Raw genomic sequence first — 7,500 nt, forward strand, 5'->3', positions numbered from 1 at the left:
GTGTGTGTGTGTGTGTGTAGGAACAATTTAAATGGCTGAATCTTTAGAAGGTCTTTGCTCTCCCTTCCTATATATTCTGCCTGAGTAAGTGCATAGTCTTCATAATCAATAGAGAGAGAGAGAGAGAGAGAGAGAGAGAGAGAGAGAGAGAGAGAGAGAGAGAGAGAGAGACTTATATGCACCGGATTAAAATGGAAGGTCGTCAAGCCTTTTTATTAATTAGAGACGTCAAAACGCCGGCTCCCCATATTGGTGCCCATTTTGTGGCACGAGATATTAATATGGCGGGCGGGGATGAATCTCTCGCCAGTCATTAATAACTTTTGAGAACAACACGTCTGGAGAGGCTAATGTCTTTATATGTAAAATCAAAACGTAAAATTTTATAGGTGTGTACTGATCGATCTGATAGTGATGAAAGAATCTTGTATAGTATAAATTATATATTATATATATGTATGTATATATATATATATATATATATATATATATATATATATATATATATATATATATAAATATATAATGTCTGTGTGTTTGTGTGTATACATATATATGTGCATGTGTGTGTGCGTATGTGTGTGTGTATAAGTCAACTTTTAGAGACAAGACCGGCACTGCATATTGAAGTTCATATGATGACTGAACTGAAGCGACCCAGAGAGGAATGGTTGGTTCTTGAGACTCTGGTCTTAGTGGGTCCTGGGTGGTACGAATGGCAGTCGATCACAATGAGTCGAGAGTTTAAAAGGGCGACGAATTTAAGTCCAACCGAGAATTCACCTGTACTTTTGAAACGACTCATAATTAAATCATTTCACTCTACTGCAAAAGCTGCTAGACTAAGCATCAGTTTCTTTCCAGCATACCAGTGAAGTTTACATTTGTTTCAAATAGTTACCTTTTAAAAAAAAAATTGTTTAGATATTTTTTGTTTGGTATTTTGTGTTTGGTATTTTCACTTCATTACTCTCTCTCTCTCTCTCTCTCTCTCTCTCTCTCTCTCTCTCTCTCTCTCTCTCTCTCTCTCTCTCTCTCAGCTTCTCAGAAATGACTTCACTTTACTTCCCAAGTTCCAAGACTTACTATCCGTATCTTCCCAGCTTTTCAGAAATGATTTCACTCTACTTCCCAAGTTCCAAGACTACCATCAATATTTTATCAGCTTTTCAAAAATTATTTCACTGAACATCAAAAATTGCAAGACTTCCCTTTATCCTCTAAGATTACAGGTGAAGTTCATACCATTTCAAATTCATAGTTAGTTTTTCTGGTAAATAGAATTTTTCTGAAGTACTCTCATGACATTTCTCTCTCTCTCTCTCTCTCTCTCTCTCTCTCTCTCTCTCTCTCTCTCTCTCTCTCTCTCTCTCTCTAGCTTTTCAGAAATATGAACTCCACGTACTACTGATTCGAGCTGCTTGCAAGTATATTCTGAAGGCCAGTTACTAAACATGTCTGAAGTGAGGAAAGGAAGAGGCTGAAGTGAGTGGAGAAGGACCTCATAAGGAGCGGGGGAGAGTGAATGAAGGGCCATAAAGAAGAAACGTAAGTACGTAATCCCTCAAAGGGGCTCAACTTTATGTGGCTGGTAGTACTGTAAAGCATCCTTGAGAGAGAGAGAGAGAGAGAGAGAGAGATAGGCTGTCCAGCATCTATTTAGATATTTTGAGAGAGAGAGAGAGAGAGAGAGAGAGAGAGAGAGAGAGAGAGAGAGAGAGAGAGAGAGAGAGAGAGAGAGGCTGTTCATGCATCTATTTAGATATTTTGATAGAGAGAGAGAGAGAGAGAGAGAGAGAGAGAGAGAGAGAGGCTGTCCATGCATCTATTTAGACATTTTTGAGAGAGAGAGAGAAGGGGGAGGGCGGGGGCTGTCCATGGATCTATTTAGATGTTTTACACTGTCTTGCGAAATGCAATTATTCATTACTTGCGTATAAATTAGTCAGCGAATATAGAACTTATATTTCATCATATAAATTCCCAGCAATACCATAATATGAAACAAGGGAATTATGTTTTGAACGCAAGTTCAAAATTTTATACAACTTACGATTTCTTTTTTATTTGTTTAATTTATGTATGTATTTATTTATTTATCTACTTGTTTATCTATTTATTTATTTTTATTTTTTTTATTCGTTAATGTCATGATTTTTAGTAATTTAGACAATGTAGTGCTTTAGTTTATTCTTCCAAGGCATATAGGCTTTGCTCCGGTTTGTTAGTGAAAAAAAATATAATAATAATAGTAATAACAAAAGCATTTCTCACTTTTTGACGTTTATGGAAGGCTATATGCTTTATGAACACAGCTTAAATGAAATTTGAGCATTTTTTACGTATCATGATATTTTTACACACCACATTTTATACAGACAAAGTAGTTTAGAGAGTAATTTTTAAAAAGTTTCTTACCGCTTACATATACGTTTTGATTGTCTTATTATATGTTTCTGGAGTTTACCTAAGGTTATGAATTCAGGTTTACATTTACTCTTTATGAAATAAAGAGAAATGAAGCATCGAACGCTATTCAGGTAGTTTATATTATAGACAAGTAGAGCGCTAAAAATGTTATCATTCCTTGGGGCTGCAAAAGTTTCATTAGCCGTACGGTATTTACCTTATTTCTTTTGCTTATGTGTTTTTCTTCTGTCGACAAAATGCTAGGTCGTAGGTTTAATTTCTCTTGTTTACCGCTTCATTTTCTTTTCTCGTTGATTAAAAAAGGAAACGCGTTTATTGTTTTTCAGGCAAATATATTTCTTGTCTCTGAGTGTGTCTCTAAAATTACTGGTTTTTCTTATCTCTCTGTTCATAATAATATCATATAATTCCGCCTCAGAAATGGCTAATAATGATGAAATTTTCATAAGGAAATGAGCAATGTCCAAGTGGAGTTACTCTCTTAATATTTTAACGACTCACAAAACAGCAATTAAGACCTCTCTTATATGTTGCGAAACATTTTAATTTGAGATGAGAAAAATATGAATTCAGGATTAAAAAAAAAGATGTGTAATGAAATCCAGGATTTAATAAAAAAAAAAAAGAAGAAGAAGAAAAGAAGGATGTGGTAATGAAATCTTTGAAGAGATTCGTCTGAGGTTTAAAGGTCCTTAAGAAATTCCATTGGTTTTCAAAGTCGTTAAAAGCTTTTCGAACCTGAATGGAGGCAAGAACTTTTTCTCATTAATTTAGGGAGGACTTTTCTGCGATCTTACGAAGTGATCATGAATTTATCTAAATAAAAATCCAGCTTTCTTTCAGTTAATATTTTTCTCAATTTTATCTCATATGTACAACACTGAAGTATTCCAACTGTTATTACATTTATGCGCACATGCGTGGAATTAATCATGGACGCGGTATACACTATTTCAAAGAATTTTCGTTTGGAAATGAATTCCAAATTTTTCATAAAGAAAACGGTTATAATATCAGTTTATGGTTATTCATGAATATAAGACATCAGCCAAGATATCCAATAAGCTGTCAATGGATACTTTGGTAAGTAATGAAGTAATATCAAACATTACCAGCCTATGGCTCGATGTTAAGATGCACATTTTCTGATTTATCACAAAGATCGACTGAATATTTTATATGAAGAGGAAATCGTGCCTGAAATTGGAGAAACTAATTTTACTAAATATTTCTATATATATATTTTTTTTCATGATTCCTTACTCCTTAGCGCTATGAGTAATTAATTCATGTTCATACAACCTGAAATTTGCTTTAAGGCTTATTACTGTATTATCTGTATAAATTCCCCCGGAATTCGATACTTTGACCCATAAACAAATTACTTTTCCTGTTTTTTTTTTTTATTTACTTCGGAATGGAAGAGAGAATTGTACATAAAAGAATTTCTTCTGTTTTGTCATGTTCATGAAAACAAATTTTTAGTTTACAGACGCCCTGCTATTACTCTCTCTCTCTCTCTCTCATTCCTCTTATGATTACTGTCAAGATATTTCCTCATTCCCGTTCCTATTTTCCAAAACCCGTGCAATTTACTGATTCTCTCTCTCTCTCTCTCTCTCTCTCTCTCTCTCTCTCTCTCTCTCTCTCTCTCTCTGTCATGATTACTGTCAAAATTTCTTCATACGTGTTCTTAGTCTTATAACCCAAGCAATTAACTGTCCTCTCTCTCTCTCTCTCTCTCTCTCTCTCTCTCTCTCTCTCTCTCTCTCTCTCTCTCTCTCTCTCTCTCTCTCATAATTACTGTCAATATTTTCTCATTGGTGTTTCTAGTCTCTATAACCTGTGCAGTGAAGAACTGCTCTCTCTCTCTCTCTCTCTCTCTCTCTCTCTCTCTCTCTCTCTCTCTCTCTCTCTCTCTCTCTCTCTCTCTCTCTCTCTCTCTCTCTCTCTCTCTCTCTCTCTCTCTCGATTACTGTCAAGATATATCCTCATTTGCGTTTCTCTCTCTCTCTCTCTCTCTCTCTCTCTCTCTCTCTCTCTCTCTCTCTCTCTCTCTCTCTCTCTCTCTACTGTCAACATTTCCTCATTCGTTTTTCTAGTCTCTATAACCTGTGCAATGAACTCTCTCTCTCTCTCTCTCTCTCTCTCTCTCTCTCTCTCGTTCCAGTCAAGATTTCCTCATCCACCTCTCGCAGTTTTCGTATAACATCTATCCAGCGGGTGGTCAGTAAGAGCTGCAGCTGACATTTATATCTCTCATTCCTTTTCCGCCCTAAATACTTCGTGTTGGATGCGGAATTAGTTCCGTGATAAGTTCTTTCATGAAATGCAAATTTGTCTTGAAGTTCATTAAGGCAAAGGGGAGGAAACGGGTCTCAGCAGGTCTGATTTTTTTCAAAGTGTAGGATTCTCCCTCCCTTCCAGATGGAGGTCAGAACGTAATCATATGACCGACAGGGATGTAGGGATATTGTCGATTGCGTTTATGATTGCTGAGCAGTATGGAAAAGTATATATACTGTATATATATACTATATATATATATATATATATATATATATATATATATATATATATATATATATATATATATATATATATATATATATATATATATATATATATATATATATATATATATATATATATATATATATATATATATATATATATATATATATATATATATACATATATACACACACACACACACATATATATATATATATATATATATATATATATATATATATATATAGAATCAGGAATGAAAGTTCCCAGTCACATAAGTAGCTTTGTAAAGTTGTAAATCATTTATACCCGCTCCAGGATTGCTGGTGCAGTAGGATGCAAAGCTAAATTGTTGTTATATATATATATATATATATATATATATATATATATATATATATATATATATATACATATATATATATATATATATATATATATATATATATGTATATATATATATACACTTTATCAATTATCTCTAATTTCTTATACTTTTCCAAGTATCTTTACACTTTCTTTGTACTCCTTTGATTCCTCAATATCGGTATGTGTCAAGTAAAACTGTATAAAACATGTCCAGCGATTTCGGATATTGGAAATGTTTGTCACTATGAAATCTACACTACAGTATGTTACAGTGCAATGTCAATTTACTATATTAGATTCCGTTTTTGTAATACTGAATATGACTTTCTTTTTGAACTAGTTTTTCAGTAACACACTCTGGGTATTGAAAGGAGTGCAGCTTCTCTCGATTTATATCGACTTCCGCAGTATTTCATTAATTGGAATATATCTTCAGGATCACACAAATAAGTTGCTTGCCCTTCTGATTTTTACTGAATTATGATCGTGACTAAAAGATTTAATGTAGGACATCGACAGATCGGAATTTCTATCTATATATTGTGACTTATAATGTTTGATATACCTTTGTGTTGTTTGATCAGAAAAGAGAGAGATGACTCTCCCTTTTAACAAAAGAGAACAAAACAGCTTTCTCTTTATTACTGTTACCAAAATAACCACTATAACCATTATGCCGTCTCTGTTTACGACATGATGACCTTATTGCATAGGGTATATAAACATGAGAGAGAGAGAGAGAGAGAGAGAGAGAGAGAGAGAGAGAGAGAGAGAGAGAGAGAGATGGTGGCTAATAAGGCATGACAAGAAACTCGCTGTGTATGCAGCTGCGTAATGGAGGCTGTTATGCCGAGACCGTGATAAGGCTGGCGACGGCAATTTCATTATTTTGCACAAGTTAAAGAGCTGGCAATTGCTCTCAGGAAGGGTATGAGATCGTCCCCAAAGTTTCCTTCTTTCCCGAAGGAGGGAGCAGCAGGTAATATTATCAGTCCTGGGGTTGGGGTGGGTGAGAAGGGAGATGGAGAGATACTCTTTGGAAAATAAGGATGCTTTTTTTTTAATGAACTCAAGTAAAAACGGTGGAAATTGGGCTTTAAATTCTTGTACATTCTATTTTGTTTTCTGTAAAAGAAAACTATTGAGATGGCTTTGTCTGTCCGTCCGCACTTTTCTCTGTTCGCACTTTTTCTGTCCGCCCTCAGATATTAAAAACAGCTAAGGCTAGAGGGCTGCAAATTGGTACGTTGATCATCCACCCTCCGATCATCAAGCATACCAAATTGCAGCCCTGTAACCTTAGTAGTTTTCATTTTCTTTAAGGTTAAAGTTAACCATAATCGTGCTTCTGGCAACGATATAGGACAGGCCACCACCGATCCGTGGTTAAAGTTTCATGGGCCGCAGCTCATACATCATTATACCGAGACCACACACGCGCGCACACGTACACCCACAATATATATATATATATATATATATATATATATATATATATATATATATATATATATATATATATATACATATATATATATATATATATATATATACATATACACACACACATATATATATATATATATATATATATATATATATATATATATATATATATATATGTGTGTGTGTGTGTGTGTGTATCAGCACCTTTATTGGAGATTACACTGTTTCGTATGTATAAAACTACTAACTTTTACTGCTACTGAAGTCAACCATTGACTTCATAGCAAAAATCAAGAGATGTAATTTTATAAACTGAGAAAAATGGCATTCAGGATAACACTAAAGTCGTACCTGCTCGGGCGCATGCGCATTCGCTAATCAGCCTGACAGACAGGTAGAAACAAAAACTTAACCGACTTGGTGAAAAGAATGACCTTAATGCTTAGGGATAAACTTTACACCTACATTATTATATCCTGTTTTATAAAATAATGCCTTCAAGATTTTATAAAAACGGGATTTTACTTAATGAATTTGGAATAGCAGTAACTCTAGTTCGATACGGACCGTTTTACTTTGGAGTACTTTATTACAAATCGGTATATATCGTTTTCATAGAGTAGATCAGTGTTACCAGATTATAATGCCAGAGAGAGAGAGAGAGAGAGAGAGAGAGAGAGAGAGAGAGAGAGAGAGAGAGAGAGAGAACATACCTCAGTCGCATCTATGAACGCGAAATTG

General features: G+C 34.3%; 1 protein-coding gene across 1 annotated transcript in view; it reads left to right on the top strand.

The window, feature by feature from the left end:
* The window catches only part of LOC136848926 (uncharacterized), a 501,001-nt gene that overhangs the window by 20,919 nt on the left and 472,582 nt on the right, over positions 1 to 7,500 (top strand). The window lies entirely within an intron of this gene.

This window comes from Macrobrachium rosenbergii, chromosome 20 (assembly GCF_040412425.1).
Source record: "Macrobrachium rosenbergii isolate ZJJX-2024 chromosome 20, ASM4041242v1, whole genome shotgun sequence".
In the NCBI taxonomy this organism is placed as follows: Eukaryota; Metazoa; Arthropoda; class Malacostraca; order Decapoda; family Palaemonidae; genus Macrobrachium; species Macrobrachium rosenbergii.